Raw genomic sequence first — 16,783 nt, 5'->3', positions numbered from 1 at the left:
TTTGGGTCTGTCCACATTCCTGAATCAAAGCAAGGTTTCAGTAACCCCTATCTCCTGAGGAAGATCAGAATCCTAACCGGAAAAAAGCCTCATGTCTCTCTCTCATGTCTTTAAATTGGACTTGCACTAGACAGCTCTTCAAAGAGAAAACTCTTTCAAATAGAGAAGTGTCCTCTGTAAAACAGGACACATGGCCACTCTCTTTCAAACTGAAATTATTATTATTTTATTATTTCTTGAATAAGAGGATCTGAGGATCACAGGTTTACAATATAAAAACACAAAAATATACAACATAGTAACAAGCAAAACAATAAAAAGCCCGCAATTTAAAAGGCCATAGATAGTTTAATGAACCAAAAGCCTGGGAGAAGAGGAATGTTTTTGCCTGGCACCTAAAGATATGTAGTGAAGGCGCCAGGCAAGCCTCCCTGGGGAGAGCACTCCACAAGCAGGGAGCCACTGCAGAAAAGGCTTCTTTTTGTGATACCACCCTCTGGACCGCCTGTGGAGAAGGCACATGAAGAAGGGCCTCAGATGAAGATCACAGGGTCAGTTAATATGGAGAGAGGCAGGCCTTGGGGTATTGCAGTCCTGAGGTGTACAGCTTTATTTGAGGTTTATCTGGGACAGGTATCAGCAGTTGGCATGACTGGGCAGTCACTGAAACACACCTTTGCAGAGGCCCAATGGCTAAGAGCTTCCAGACTTCTGCTTCCTTACTTACTCCCTTGCCAACTCTCCCCTTGGGAAGCAAGCAGGAAGGCATCAGTTGGTGAAAATGGCAACAAAGAGGAGACAGGCCCACCCTGAAAGAATCTTGCCTAAGGCCTGGCCAGAAACCGGAGCCAGCAATGGGTTCAACTCACTGTTAGTTTTATCTCAAGCAAACAACCCAGAAAGTACAACTCTGAGAGATGTGCTGATCAAAGGTATTTTAAAAAACAGAATTATAACGTGTAATTTCCAGCAAATGTAAATTGCAGAGTTGATCATCTAATAAATAGTTTACAAGTGGTGGTAATGCTTTATACTCCTTTTTTATTGGTTTACATTTTCTGATTTGTGGAACACTGAAAAATCTATTCCACCACCCATCCCACTTAATAATTTAAAGTAGCTCTTCAGAAGGATTTTTTGGGGTGGACGATCCAGCAGTTTGGATAATGTATTTAAATATCCTTAATCAGAAAGATTAGACATAGGCCTTGCTGTTTCAGCAATACCATAACTTATATGCTGATTTAAATGCTTTGCACGTCAGCTCATTTGAATTATAAATGACAGCCTCCCACTTTGTGAATATCCACTAAATAATTTTTTTTAGTGACCTTTTGAAAGAAAATATAATTATGCCTTGAGCAGGTACAACAGTAGCTTCAGAAAGACAAGGAGCTCCGAGAAGATGGGCAGTTGGCATTCTCTCTGCATGCCTCTCTTAGTGTGGCTATGAGCATATTATTTATTTCCTTTTTATCATACAGGCATGGAATTGTGGATTTGGTTGTACAACTTCCAGATTTTTAAGTGGTCTTGTTTTGCTGTGTGAGGAGACCCCAACTTCATATGCACACCTCTGCCTAATGTGTTTTTGGCCGTAAAGGTAAAGGTACCCCTGCCCGTACGGGCCAGTCTTGACAGACTCTGGGGTTGTGCGCCCATCTCACTTAAGAGGCCAGGGGCCAGCGCTGTCCGAAGACACTTCCGGGTCACGTGGCCAGCGTGACATCGCTGCATCTGGCGAGCCAGAGCTGCACACGGAAACGCCGTTTACCTTCCCGCTGGCAAGCGGTCCCTATTTATCTACTTGCACCCGGAGGTGCTTTCGAACTGCTAGGTTGGCAGGCGCTGGGACCAAGCAACGGGAGCGCACCCCGCCGCAGGGATTCGAACCGCCGACCTTTCGATCGGCAAGTCCTAGGCGCTGAGGCTTTAACCCACAGCGCCACCTGCGTCCCGTTTTTGGCCATAATAAAACTGCAAAACAGACAACTCCCTGGAAGGAGCACGCTGTGTTTGGTCTAGAAATGCAAAATACCCATTCTTAAAGCAGAATCCCACTCTCCCAGAAAGTAGCACATCATTGCCTGACTCAAAATGGAGCAATATTTGTTGATGATCTCTTGATTAGTGAGACACAGGCATGGAGACCAACAAAGGGGCAACTGCAGGAAATTTTGGATTGCAAGGAGACACTAGGGAAGTTTGAAGGGGGCATACATAATAATCTTGGGGAATAGGAATGTAACAGCAAAGGTGGCAGTAGCAGACAAGTGGAGAGGCAATATAAAATGTAAGGTGGATATGAAATATTGTGCAATGGTGTTTTGTTTTGTTTTGTTTTGTTTTGTTTCCATGCTCCATTTTTATGCTATGGAGCTCAGCATAGTGTACATGGAGGTGGATTTCAGCTTTATCCTTGTAATGACTTCTTGATGTAGAAAGAAGGTGACTGTCTCAATATATCATCCAGTGAGCTGCATGGTTGACTTAGGACTTGGACTCAGGTCTCTTCTTTTAAATTATAAATCTATCCATGATATTACACTGACTTATTTAATCACTTGTCACTGTTGTTGTAGTTGCTTCATAAAAGAACAAAGATCCCAGTTTGAGCTCTTCTTCTGTCTGGCAAAAATGGAAAAGATGTGAAGTGGGGGGGGGATGATGACAAATCAGTTAATTAAACACATATTTAATACTACTTGGTGTTTAAGAAACTTTTTAAAAAATCAGTGCAAATTTGAAATCAGTTGTTAAAATTAGTGCAGTTTTGAAAGGTTCAGTCGGCCATCTTGATTCAAGATGATGTACAATTGTATCCAAATGTAGATGAAACCTGATCCTTAATGCATAATTATATATTTCTAAAATATACAGTAAAAGGTAGAAAACTGATACATGGGGCACACACATTGTATAATTATGTAAGCTGTAATAAATATCAGGGACAATAACAGGGAAAGACAGGAAAAGAAATAAGCTTCCGGAACATTTCCTAAAGAGAAGATGGTTTCCTAAGTTATGCCAGTCATTAATTGTTCTGGATTTTCTAGATATTGTTGACTTGCATAAAAACCCAATATAAAGTCTGACTTTTTAAAAGCCTGGATTTCTTGCCATCACTGAAGTTTTAGCTAAACCAGAAATAACTTCCTCAGAGTGCTGTCTAGTGAGCAGGATGTACTTGACTTTGCGAAAGTGGTAAATATCATTTGTCAGAAAATTCACAAAGGAATTCAGTATCTTCTGAGGGCATACAGCTACTTGGAGAAGGAAAACAGCATATAGCACGAAGTGAAATACCTCACAAAGACTCACCCATTTAATCACACAGATTTACTGTGGGTTAACAAATTGGACACAAGCATTTCATGACTTTGATGGCAATTTACTAGGTGAATGTGAGATCTTAGGGCATAACATATAGTGTCAGGAGTGAAAAGGAGCTAGAAAACAGATAGGGCATGGAAAGCAGACCAGGCAGTTACCTCATCAAACCTGCTCAATAGATCTCTTGCATGTTCAGATCAGTTCCTACGTCAGGCATGGGGAACTTATGGTCCTCCAGATGTTGCTACACTTCAGCTCCCATCATCCCTGAACGCAGGCCAGGCTGGCTGGGGCTTATGGAAGTTGGAGAACAGCAGCAGATGGAGGGCCACAGGTTCCCCATCCTCATCTTCTTGACAGAAAGATTGTAGGGAGGGCCTGTAGCTCCCTAATATAGCATGTGCTTTGCACACATGAGGTTTTAAGTTCAGTCTCCAGTATCTCCAGTGCAAAGATATCAGTAAAGTGGGAAGACACCTCTGCATGTAATTCCACAGCTAGTCAAGAGTATACACACCCTGTTGTGAACGTGGCAGCAGGAGCATCTAACTGGCTCTGCTGGTGTGGTTGCAGCATGCTGACCTCACAGCTGTGTCCCCTTTTTCCTTCACCATTCCAGTACGCAGCAGCAGAACTCAGTGCGGCCATCATGCCATCTGCTTCCGCCTGCATAGCTTACATTCTGGCATTTTTAATTCGATGTATTTATTTGCAAATAAATTTCAAAGCAGTGTGTAACAGGGTTTACAAGAGCAAATCATATGAAATAATAATGGGAGCACACCAGACAATATGAAACATTACTCTGCTGTTTCATGACAGTGGGCGTGGCTGGGATCACCCCTCAGGAAAGGCCTATCTGAATGAACACAACTTCAAGCAAAGCTTTTCCTGGCTTCACATGCCATGGTTTCACCATTTATTCTCAGCCTCTGCTTCATATACTCCATCTCTCCCTTCTGTACAGCTTTCACTTGCTCCAGTTCTCTTCCTGGCTTTATGATTAGGTAAACCAAAGCTTGCTGTTCGGTTCAAACTGGTAAACTGTAGCTTATGCTTGCCTTCCAAAACAGGATGGGAAATGCACTTTGGGCCATGTTTACCAAACCTTGGAGGGCAAGCACATGCTATAGTACTGCAATCTAACAATACACTATGATTTTTCCCTAACCAGAAAGTTAGGGAGGGAAACAGAGCACATGTTAGATTGTCTCTTACATCTGAACAAGCCCACTGTCTGTTGTGTATTTTCCAAGTGACCAAGGATCATTGTCTTTGGATCCTGTACAGTCATACCTCAAGTTGCACCCGCTTCAGGTTGTGTGTTTTCATCTTGCATCCTGCAGCAACCCGGAAGTACCGGAATGGGTTACTTCCGGGTTTTGCCATTCACACATGCACAGAAGCTCTAAATCACGCTTTGCGCATGCGCAGAAGACCAAATTGTGCCACGCGCCTGTGCAGATGCAGGTTTTTCACGCTACAGATGTAACACGAGGTACCGCTGTAGTTCAAAATTATTTTCCTTTCTGAGACAGGGGTGGAATCTAGACCATATAAAAAACGCTGCGGAAATGCTTTTTAAAAAAAGTTTTGAAAAATATGTTGAATTTACCATAAGCTCACCATTGCCATCTAGTGTCACATTTGTATAATGCACTTAAAACACAGTTAAACTGTTATATTTGCAGCTGTATAGCTGAGTCCATAGTCCATATTGACCCCTCGAGTACATGACCAGTGCCTTTCTCCCATGAAGTTGTTACAGTAAGTGCCACACATTTTAACAACAAAAAAAGAGGTGCCGGTACTGTATACCCTTGAGTACTGTATATGACCATATCATGTCTGGTCAGGAATATTGCATTCACACTGAAGTGTTCTCATCAACTTTGCAATAGAGAAATTGATTTCTTCATCTTCAGCCTACTGTGATCTACCAGGCCTAACACAAGACAAGTTGCAGCATGCATGGTCTATTATATTCCTGTTAGGAGCACTCAGAAACCAAAGAACATCCTTTCACTTGCACAGGACATTGCTAATTTGTTTGCAGGTTGGTGAGAAAATACATTAAAATCCAAGGCAATTTGATCGGCAAAATCCATCTTACTGGTCAAATTAATAACATATAAGTTAACCCCCCCTCCAAAAAAAGCCCTTTACAGTGTTTTGGATTCCCGGACAGTCTTCCTCCTTAAGTCACCGGGGCATTCACCTCACCCTCATAGGTATAGAAGCAGGAAAACACATTTCTTCTTTCTGCCCAGTCCGTCAATTTGTCCATATTTTTTTCCCATATTTCCAAAACCTTACTTAACCATTCTTTTTAGTGGTTGACCAAAGGTAGATAGTTAAGTAAACCACAATAAAAAATAAATGAGGATAATTCATTGAATCTTGGTGTTCATGTGTTCATGTAAAGGAAAATGTACCATCAGAAAGCATAAGAAAAGGAGAAGAACTGGTAGTACAAGGAAAACCTAGGGGAGAAGACAAGACGAGAACAACAGGTGAAAAACAAGAGGGCTGCCCATGCTTGTAAGATAGAAAATAATAATCTCAGCAACAGGCTGTCAGTATACAAAGAAAGAAAATGGTTTGCAGAGCCCAAGCACGCAATAGAGTCTTACAAAAGGAGGAACATCATATTTGCTTAACAGCCACATGCACAGCCATGGCACTGTGCAGAGCCCAGGAAAAAATGGTTCACAAAAAATGGTTCACAGAGCACCATCAGGCACTAGCAACACACACAGGACTTGACATTTACTTGGCCCTCCTAATGTTATTGGACCACAGGAAATTGATCATGACCCAAATGACCTTATGAAAATGAAATTGCTGAGAAAAGTCAGTTGTTGTTTAGTCATGTCTGACTCTTCGTGACCCCATGGACCAGAGCATGCCAGGCACTCCTGTCTTCCACTACCTCTGGCAGCTTGGTCAACCTCATGTTCGTAGCTTCGAGAACACTGTCCAACCATCTCGTCCTCTGTCGTCCCCTTCTCCTTGTGCCCTCCATCTTTCCCAACAGCAGGGTCTTTTCCAGGGAGTCTTCTCTTCTCATGAGGGGGCCAAAGTCTTGGAGCCTCAGCTCCAGGATCTGTCCTTCCAGTGCGCCTTAAGAATGGGTAGGTTTGATCTTCTTGCAGTCCATGGGACTCTCAAGAGTCTCCTCCAGCAACATAATTCAAAAGCACCCATTCTTCGGTGATCAGCCTTCTTTATGGTCCAACTCTCACTTCCATACATCTCCACTGGGAAAACCATAGCTTTAAGTATACGGACCTTTTTGTGCTTTATTAACATTTTAACAGCACTTGCATTTGATAGATTTCTGTTCAAATATTTGTACATGTACTGTATATTTCAATTTCCTCTGGAAAGCAATTTAAAATATTTGAAAATATTTTAAGGGGAAAGCTAACTCAACCCCCCCTCCCGTTTTGAGCCAAATAAATGTTACGAGAAAGGAGTATACCGATGCTTCTACTTAATCATTTCGTTGATTGACTGAGGAATTTGTTTTTGCTTTTGAGAGAGAACAGATAATATTAATATTAGAAAGTCATTGTGTAAACCAATTAATCATCCCAATAGAAGTGCCATTCTAAAACAGTAATAAATGCATATACAAAAACCTTTGAAGGATTTGTAGTCACAATACTATTGTTCTGTCAAGTGCTGTGTAGCTGGAGCCAGAGGCTCTCCATATCAGGTGCTTTTTGGATTACCTGGGACTGCTGTTTGAAGGACCAAACTGTGGGCTGTTCAAGGTGGGGCACCATCAAAGCAGCCCCAAGGCCTCTTAGGGTGGGGGGGGGGTCAGGTGGCACAAAAGGGTCAATCCCATGCCACAGTCTTATATAGTGACACACACACACACACACACACACACACACCGTCCCCAGATCTGCTGCTGACTTTTCTCAGGGCAACTTATTGCTGAAGCTACCAGATTTTGTGTTTTGTGTTTTTTATATTGTGACTTTGTGTTGTGAACCACCCTCGGATCTATGGGTATGAGGCAGTATGCTAATCTAATAATAATAAAAATTCACACATTTGTGCCATCATAAAATATTTTATTTCGTTTACATAACCCTGTTGCTGCAGTCCATGTCACTGATTGGTTTCAATCCTGAAAAACTAGAACAGTCTTTTTTTTAAAAAAAAAAAATATTTATTGAAATTTCCAGAAAAATCCAAAACATGAAAGAAAAAAGAAAAAAGAAAAAAAGAAACATTTGCATTTGAAGCCTTACTTTCATTAGCATCTTTCCAGGACTTCCCCACCCCACCCCCTCTTGTATTCCATTTCCATTAAATTAGTTCCACAAGTTCTTACCCCAAATTTTAAACTTATTATAATTAGCCCAATGTTCAATTTAATTCATCTTATATAACCACTTTCCCTTTATATTCCACCGTCCTTCAACTTAGAATTCCCCCCCCCTAAGATCGACCCCTGTTCCCTTCCACAAATTCCCCTCTTTAGTACACACAACAGAACGAAATAAAAAATAAAGAAAACAGACTTCAGAATATAATTTTACACCCTTTGGATTCCGAATTTCCCTCCCCCCTTTCCCGGTTTCAATCCCCAATGTCCATCAATCTATCTGCTGTCAGCCTGGAGACCCCACATCCATGTCCAAATCTCTCTCGGCTCCACTTTGCCGTCTTTTTGGTAGTCTTTAGTTTCCAACACCCAATCTTGGAAAAGCTCTATCTCAAGAAGGTCCATTTTTCTTCCATCCAGATCTCTATATTTAAGAGTAAAACTCAAATTCTGTTTCCCAGTCCTCCCAAGTCTGAATGTCCCAAATGCTCCCACTTCCAGCTTAGTCCAATTCTTGTTGTTCTCTTTCCTCACTTTCCTCAGGTTTCTTTTCCTGTTCCACTGCAAAAACATTCTAATTCCAAAAGCTTCTAGTTCCTCTACAGAGGCTTTATTTATTCAGGAACAAAAACTTGCATCAAGTCCCTTCCATTCTTCAATAGATATATCTATTGTCTCCTTTAGTGTAGAGACCTCTGTAGACAAAATGTTTCGTTTTTGCAGCTTTCCCAGGAGATAAAAAGTCCTGTTCAATTCCATGAATATTTTTCCACTTACAGCCATTCTTGTAATATCCCAAAGCCCCCTCTAGAGGGATTATGGTAACTTAGTTTCCTTCCAGATCACACCCAAAAGTCAAGCTAACTTATTATCCCTTGTTTTCAACAATTTATATCCAAATTGTAACGAATCTGACCGGCAAAGTCATCGTAACAAAGTTCTCTTTTTATTCTCCAACTTTGACAGCTACTTTGACAGCTGTCAAAATCTCTATATCTCCTCACCAGGCTCTCTCATGGATCACTCCCGGTTCCCGGGGGGTTGCACTTTAGCTCTCACAATCCACTTTTCTCCCCCAGCACAATCTTGTAATTTCCCATCGTGAAATTAATAACTTTTATCAATAAAAAACAGACCCTTCTCGACCTTAGTTGTCAGATCCTTGCTTTAAATCATCTACAACAGGGGGGAGACGGACTTCCTTTTTGCACTTCCCCCGCTCATTCCGAATCAGAATTTTTTTTTCCTTTTAGATCTGCTTTCCCAATTACTCACGGGTTATTATTTTTAGTCCAAATTTTCAATGGAAGAAGTCAGCGCTCTCCGTCGAATGGCATGCGGCTTCGCTCGGCGGGGGAAGCAGAGGACTCATAGCACCACACCACCCCACGTCCTCAGCTCCGTAGCCTTTAAAAAGGTTCCTTCGCAGGTCGGGGGCGCAAACGGTGCCCGCCGAGTCACCAGGTCCATGGGCTTCTGCGTCCATGGTTTTTGAGGGTCCCCGTGTCGCCGGCGCGGCGGGACCCAACCCCTGCCGAGCAGACTCCCTCCGGAGCTCGGAGGGAGTCCGCCATTCGGCGATGGCGCCAACCCGGAAGTCGCTGAAAAACTAGAACAGTCGATTGTTAAATGCATTTTAGTTGATTAAACACCTGCATTAGTATAATTTGAGCGATTAATCTATTAAAATTAGATTTCACTGTATAACCAACAATTCATGTTGATGCTGCAAAGATATGGAAAGAAGTGCAAAGTAACTTTTGTTTAAAAAGCTCTAACTTTTATTGGTGGTTTGATTTTTTACTGTATATGAATAAGAAAAAGAACGATGTAACACTGCCCTCTCAGTATGCTACTTTGTAGAGCTCACAGTTCTTTATTTATGCTGTAATAACAGTGAGAGTAACACTTGGTATCTTTATACAGTGGTACCTCAGGTTACAGACGCTTCAGGTTACAGACTCAGCTAACCCAGAAATAGTGCTTCAGGTTAAGAACTTTGCTTCAGAATGAGAACAGAAATCGCACAGTGGCGGCAGCGCAGTGGCAGCAGGAGGCCCCATTAGCTAAAGTGGTGCTTCAGGTTAAGAACAGTTTCAGGTTAAGAACGGACCTCTGGAACGAATTAAGTACTTAACCCAAGGTACCACTGTACAGTACTTTAAAGAGAGCAATTCCTATGTAATTTTTGCTGTCCCCGTTAGTCTCTGGAAGTGATTTTCATCTATGCTGTAAGCTATGTTATTTATATTTTTCTGAGGATAATTCCCCCCCCTCAAAAGTGTAAAACACACAAACACACACACTCCAAAATACCCTTAAAGGGGTTTGGTCACAAATACCTGAAAGACCACTGCCCTCCTTACAAACCTTCTTGTTAAGATCAGCAGAGAAGCTGCCAATTGATTCTTCCAGTGCAGTCAGAAGTCTGTGGAGGGGAGGAGGGGAGTGCAGGAGAGAGCCTTCTCCATGGCGGCCCCTAAAAACCCTCCCCACAAAGTGGCATCTGGCACCTTCATAATGTAATTTCTGTCACATGCTGAAGATGCACCTCTTCGTCTTGGCCTTTGACAATCTGGCGTGATATTTTTGCTTGATTTGAGCAAGTCCTGGAGATTGCCAAATTATGTCTTAGGAGTAATTCCAGCTTCATTTTCTTTAACTAGGGCAACATTCATTTCAACCAAATTCCATTTTTTAATTCAATTTTAATTAAATCTCAATTTCTAGCTATATTAGTCAGCAGACAAAACAGATCTATTTTTTTATATGAGGGGATGCACACCTTTAATTAATCCAAATGAAACCAGCAATGGAATTATGGTTACTATGAAGTCTAAAGTCGCATTTAAAATATCGTCTACTGTGATCAAATTTGCCATAATTTTTTTCACAGTGCCACCAAAGGAGAATAATACCTGTATCGTAAATTACATTTCTAGCATACACTAGAATAGTTGTGGTGTACTTAATTTTACAAGCATAAGGTATAAGCAATGCACCATTTTAACATGCCTTTACCATCTTCCTATAGAGTTTTTAGATTAAAACCAGGAACATTACACAAAGCTGACTTGTTAGTCCATCGAGCTCAAGACTGTGGCAAGTCACTATCCTAGGTAAAGGCTTGTCCATACTTCTTACCTGAAGAGGAGATGCCAAGATCGCCTGTTTAGTGTGTGGTCCAGGATTTTCTGCATGCAAATGATGTGCTTTGCCACTGAGCTATGAAATAAAGCTATGAAACAGTAAGCGCTAATAGGGATAATGGTCTCATGTTTTGCCTTCCCCACTCCTCGTTAAGCAGTCATGAGTGAATTCCCATCAAGTTGTATCCATCATGCATCAAGTTAAAGTATTTTGCACTGGTGCTCCTCCTGTATACAAGGCCCACAAATTGGGCTGGTGAGTGGAACCAGTGCAGAGGTGGGCCCAGGAATTGTTCGCAACCGTTCTAAGTGTATATCTTTTGCCCCTGCCTCTAGCTGGCCTTCTAAATAGAAAACAAAGAAACCAAGCAGATGCCGCAAGTCTGGATTCTGTTCATCCCTACTCTGTGTTTACTTGCCCCATTTAGGAGTTTATTTTGTACACTTGTTTATACAGACCAGAGTTGAACAAAGAATGTCCCTCCAGCCTTTCCAGCTCATTCATTCATTCATTCATTCATTCATTCATTTAGAAGCAAGAGCATTCCAGGGCCACCTTTCAGACCTAGACAGGGGCCCCCAGATTGGATGTGTGCTTGTGCTGTAATAGATACATTTGCAGAAACAGGCCTGCAAACCATTGCATCAAGAAGAATTTATAGAACTGATAGTGTTTGTTTCCAGTAGCCAGCGGACAAAAGTTTCAGTGAAAATGTATCAAAATTGCATGTGTCCAAGAAAACAGGGTGGGAGATGAGACAGAAGAAATGCAATCAGCCCCAGGCAAAATGGCTTGTCAATGAGAAACCAAAGATAAGAAGCATTAATCTGCCATGGACATTGATTCCAATCTGCACTGACTGTGTGACTTCAAAAACATTTGGTTGCCCTTGATGAAAGAGATCACTTTTTGGTCTCTTAGTTAGCAAATTGTTGCATGCCAATTCCACTTGCATTGGAGATATTGATCTAAGTGCTTATAGAACATTAGTAGAGGCTAATAGGAAATCACATCGTAATCCCAATTTATTCATTAAACTAATCCTCTTTCTATTACTGATCGCCTTACATGCCCTCCATCCCTTAGAAGCTCTACATTTTGTTTTTCTCCTTGTGTTGTGCTGCAAGACTCAACAGCTTTCACATCAGTTGTACTATTTAGACTGTAGGCAGAATCCAAGGAGATGCTTTAGGTGTGCCTGAAGGCCAGAGCATGCTCATAGTGGTGGATTTGGGGCTCTCAAATTTCAGCATTGCCCTGTGCACACACACCCCACCTCTCACACTCCGTTCTACAGCATTGTTTTGGCAGCCCCTGCAGCATGACACACAGTGCAACCATACCAGTTGCACTACGCTACCCTTTGACGCCCAGTAGTGCTTTTTGAATAACAGTGTGCTGTTTGGGGATAGTAGACTGCAAGAATCATAAGAAAACCCACCTGGCATGTGAAAAGTAGTTATCTTTGGATCCTGGCCCGAAACCATGATAAAAAGTATAACAAATGGCAACTCATACTCTTAGTGACTGGTGTTCTTTGATCTAGATCTAGATCTAGATCTAGATCTATGTCTAGTACACCTCATTCTTGTGACTAGGTCTTAAACAAAAATATGTTAACAGAACACTTCTATACATGTCTACTTGGAAACAAGCTCCTCTGGCCTTGTTAGTATATTCAAGCTAGCTTGGTGCTGTACAGTACAAAAACTGTGGTCATTTTGTTGCACCATTGCTCTTGCCGTGCCACTGGGAGCTAAGTCCTCAGCAATTTAAGCCCAGGGTATCTTAAGGACTACTTTATCCTGTATGCCTCGGGTCAATGAACGAAATCACCTGGGGAGGCAATGTTAATGGTCCCTATCCATGGACCAGAAGCGTCAACAAGGAGTTGTGTCTTCAGTGGGCCCAACTCTATGGAACTCTCTCCCTTTTGAAATCAGGCAGGCATCAGATTGAAATGGTTTAATGTCAGGAGGCCTTTGCACTACAAGCAATAATAATTTAGTTTTTGGAAACTAGTCTGAAGCCCTGTGAGAAGTTGGAGATGTGAAACTTTGAGAAGGGGAGAATGTTTTTGGTAGTTTGGGGCTTTCTTCATCATGTGTTCATAAAACGGCATGATGTAATCTTGTATTTGCGGGGTGCAAGGGCAGTAAATAATCCTAGCTCTTAAAGGGCACTCAGCACTGTTACCAAACATTTAGGGACAAGGCTGACAAAAATAATTAGAATTGTACTTTCTGACATAGCTAACAAGGACCGAAGCATGCTTACCAGAAAATAAAGGGCATTCATTTTTAAGAGCAACATTGTCTCAGCATCTCTGCTAATTCACAAATGACAAGAAGCACACCTTTAGGGAACAGGACAAAACTCTGCTTTTATGTTACACCAAGAAAGCAGAGTATTTTCAGATTCCTTGAATCACATATGCTCCAAACTAAGCAGGGCTTTGGTAATTTGGCTTGGCAGTTTCTAACTCATGATGACATTTACTTAAGGTAAAAACCACTGGGAATGATTGTTGCATTGAACCCTGTGGGACTAAATGTCTGCCAGTAAAAGCCTGATTGTCGAGAAAAATGGAAATTGTGGAATAATAATAATAATAATAATAATAATAATAATAATAAATTTATTATTTATACCCCACTCATCTGGCTGGGTCTCCCCAGCCAACAAAGGATTAAAAATACATTAAAACATTAGTCATTAAAAACTTCCCTAAACACACAAAAAGTATACATTTTCTACAAAAGAGACATAGAATCTTAATAGCTTGTGTCTAGAGGCTGCAGTCCTCTATGAGGTTCTGCATGCATAATCCCAATTGACTTCAGTTTGATTTAACAGAAATGCAGCTATACAGGATTTCAAACTTAAACTGCAAAGGACTTTGAATTCTGAGCAAATCTCCTGCACTTCGAGGCAACCTTTGGGGGGGGGGCACAGGTTCTGCATGCATAATCCCAATTGACTTCAGCTTGATTTAACAGAAATGCAGCTATACAGGATTTCAAGCTTAAACTGCAAAGGACTTTGAATTCTGAGCAAATCTCCTGCACTTCGAGGCAACCTTTTTTTTGGGGGGGGCACAATCTCTATAACATTTGACTGAAAGCTTTACAAGAGAAAATAGTCAATATGTTGTCCACTGAGACAAGACTTTCACCAATTCTGCTTCTCCAGCTTCAGAGAAACACTCACAGAAAACTGAAATATGACTCCAGATTCTGCATGGGAAATCACTTTAAGAGGTTTGGGCTGCAATTCATGGTCCATTTGTTCTGAGGAATCAAATGAGATCATTTCAGGAAGCACTATGCACATTTTAAGATAACAAATGTTTGGAAATTGTGTACATAGCTTCCTGTAAATGGCTTCTGAGTACCTAGAACTGAGGAACAGTTTATAACCAATGATAAAATGCTAGGACTGGCTGTCAGACCCACAGAGGTTTCCAGTTCTTTAAAATCTTTCAAATCAAGATGAAATCAATCAAAATTTTGAACTAAGGGAAATGAAAAGTAAAAATGGAAGAAAGCCAGATGTACCAAGCAACAGGAACTTGTCAGTTATTGGCTTGTTACCTATTCTGATCATTTGGTTGTGAGGAAAACATCCATTCCAATCTACAAGATGCTTTATATTTTTGTCATGCATAATGTAAAATCTCAGCGCTTCAATCAGAGTCCTCTTCATCAGCCAACTTGACCAAAAGGGTGCCACTAGCCGTGGCAGAGCAAAGCAGTTAGCCAATCACTCCCAGGGACTACTGCATTAGAGTCGCAATGCATGGATGAGAGAATGGTGTTGGAGGATGGATTGGGGTTTGTTTAGGAACTAGGGAGCATTCTGGGACAAAAGGGCCTCTACTTGAACCAGGATGTAATGAAAATACGAAATGTTAAACCTAAAATGTTTTACTGTTGGCATTTGTAAGCCGCTCTGGGTGCCCTGTCTGGATGAAGAATGGTGCCCAAAATGCACACATGCACGGTTGGATGAAAGAAGAATTCTGGCCTCTCAAATGACAAGTGGAGTGTTTTATTTCGTTTTGTTTTAAAGAAGTAGCAGACAAGTGAGTGGTTCTTGCTCTCTTCTGGGTGTGTGTATGGGGGGGCGTGTCTGGGAACAGAAAGCATATCTAAAATGCATAGCCCACAAAGTTGTGTGCAGGCCAGTTGGAGAGGATGGATGCCCAAAGTTACTTTAAGCTCTTGTTTATCAGGGCTCTCCAGAAATTACTGAAAGCTGCTTTCCCTGGCAGAGCTCCAGCACCACTGGAAAACCCCGCTTCAGCACATCTGTCCTCACTGGCATAAGCAAATGGATCCAGCCCATTGCTGGTGGATTACTATGTCAGCTCTTCTTTCAGTTTTGAAAGGGAAAAATCCAGCTAACTGTCTTGAGGATGAAAAGTGAACTTTCAATGCCTTATTGATATGTTGTCATACTTCCCACTTCTCATGGTAACAGCAGATTCTACTACTGTGTTCATTTCAGTGTTAACTGTTCCACTTTCTTGCTATTTCTTGCAAGCCAGACCAGGCGAAGGAAGGCAACCCCCTCGGGCAGCTGATAGAGGATGTCACACAAGAGCAGCAAATAGTTGTTTAATTTATTATTGTTGTATTTCTGCTGTCAGGGGGAGATGCCCACGTGGGATTTTTCTGCCCCATTTGCCATAGTAATTTCACTAGCCCTGGTCACTCCACAGCTGCCCCTCAGGCCACAAAATGCAGGCTCTGATTTCAAGGAGCATATTCCATCCCCCTCACCACCACAGGTGAACGGTTTGTGTGGTCACTTCCAACCAAACGTTCCAACAGCCTGAATAAATGAATTAATGAAGATTTATGTCAAATGCTGTAGTCACCAGATAAACTGCTATATTCTCCACTCACCCAAGCATCCAAACTGCCTTCAAGAGCAATTCTGAGTAGAGTGCATTAGAGGAGTCACATATGATTAAGTATTGCAGTGAAGAAGAAGAAATATTTGCAACCAGCTAGCAATTCTGCCCAGGACACAGAAGTGTCTGAATGAAATTACAGGAAGGAAAGGATTAAAAAAAATATGATTACATAACCTTAATAATAAACCAGTAAAAAGCCCACCAAATGTTTAGAAAGTGAATGCAAACCAGGGATAGTTATGTACATGGCTAATAAACAGTCATTTTGCAGGGGGTGGGGTCTTGTTATATGGCCCAAACCACTGAGAATGTCCCCCTGCTCTCCCAAAAATACCGTTACTACTTCTCTTATTAATAATAATGAAAATATTGGTGTTAACTTCAAATTGTCCATTTTCAGTTGCTGTTTTATTACAGGGGTGGCTGAACTGAGGTCCCTAGACACTGCTGGTTTATACGGCTCCCGTTATTCTTGACCCTTGGCCATGTTGAGTGGGAATTCAGGTTCCACAGCATACATTTATTTATTTCCTTAAGATATGAGGTATAAATAAATAAATGTATAAAATCTGTTTAAATCATGACAGCAAACACAGCATGACACCAGCCCTTTTATTAAGAGCAGTCAATACCTAAAAGCCTGTGGGAACATCTCTTGGGCCATAGATAAGCCACTCCTGCTTCAGTGCTTCTAGAGAACTTTGTAACTGCCTTTCAGGACTTTGCATGTGACTTTCTCTGACACATTAATGTTTTGCTGAAATAAATGTGAAATTGTGCCTTTCTGTCTATCTGTCTTATCAGTGGCTATTTAAAATGTATTTATTGATTTCATTTATGAAATTTCCAGTGCATCTACTGTAACATCATGGAATTAGTTTGAGTTGATGTGGCCTTCAGATGTGGACCAGGTGCCTTCAGTGAAGCACCAAACATGTGTCCCACCAATCATGGCCCCTCTGGGCTTATTAAAGCATGTTGGCGTGGGCCTAGGTAAAGGCATCCCTACAGGAATCAGTGATCCCAGACTTCTT

The 16,783-nt window shown here is 41.5% G+C and overlaps 1 protein-coding gene and 1 long non-coding RNA gene across 22 annotated transcripts in view; both read left to right on the top strand.

Moving 5' to 3' along the window:
• Window positions 1-16,783, top strand: part of MAGI2 (membrane associated guanylate kinase, WW and PDZ domain containing 2) — a 628,972-nt gene that overhangs the window by 368,243 nt on the left and 243,946 nt on the right. The gene's annotated exons all lie outside the window — the stretch shown is intronic.
• On the top strand, window positions 4,315-15,887 carry LOC310826617. The gene is made up of 4 exons (XR_014555894.1): window positions 4,315-7,493; window positions 9,297-9,606; window positions 9,836-13,691; window positions 13,836-15,887. It is a non-coding gene; the product is annotated as an uncharacterized lncRNA (long non-coding RNA).

Source organism: Podarcis gaigeae, assembly GCF_964106915.1.
Source record: "Podarcis gaigeae genome assembly, chromosome: 10".
NCBI lineage: Eukaryota > Metazoa > Chordata > Lepidosauria > Squamata > Lacertidae > Podarcis > Podarcis gaigeae.
This window is presented reverse-complemented; position numbering and strand designations above follow the sequence as displayed.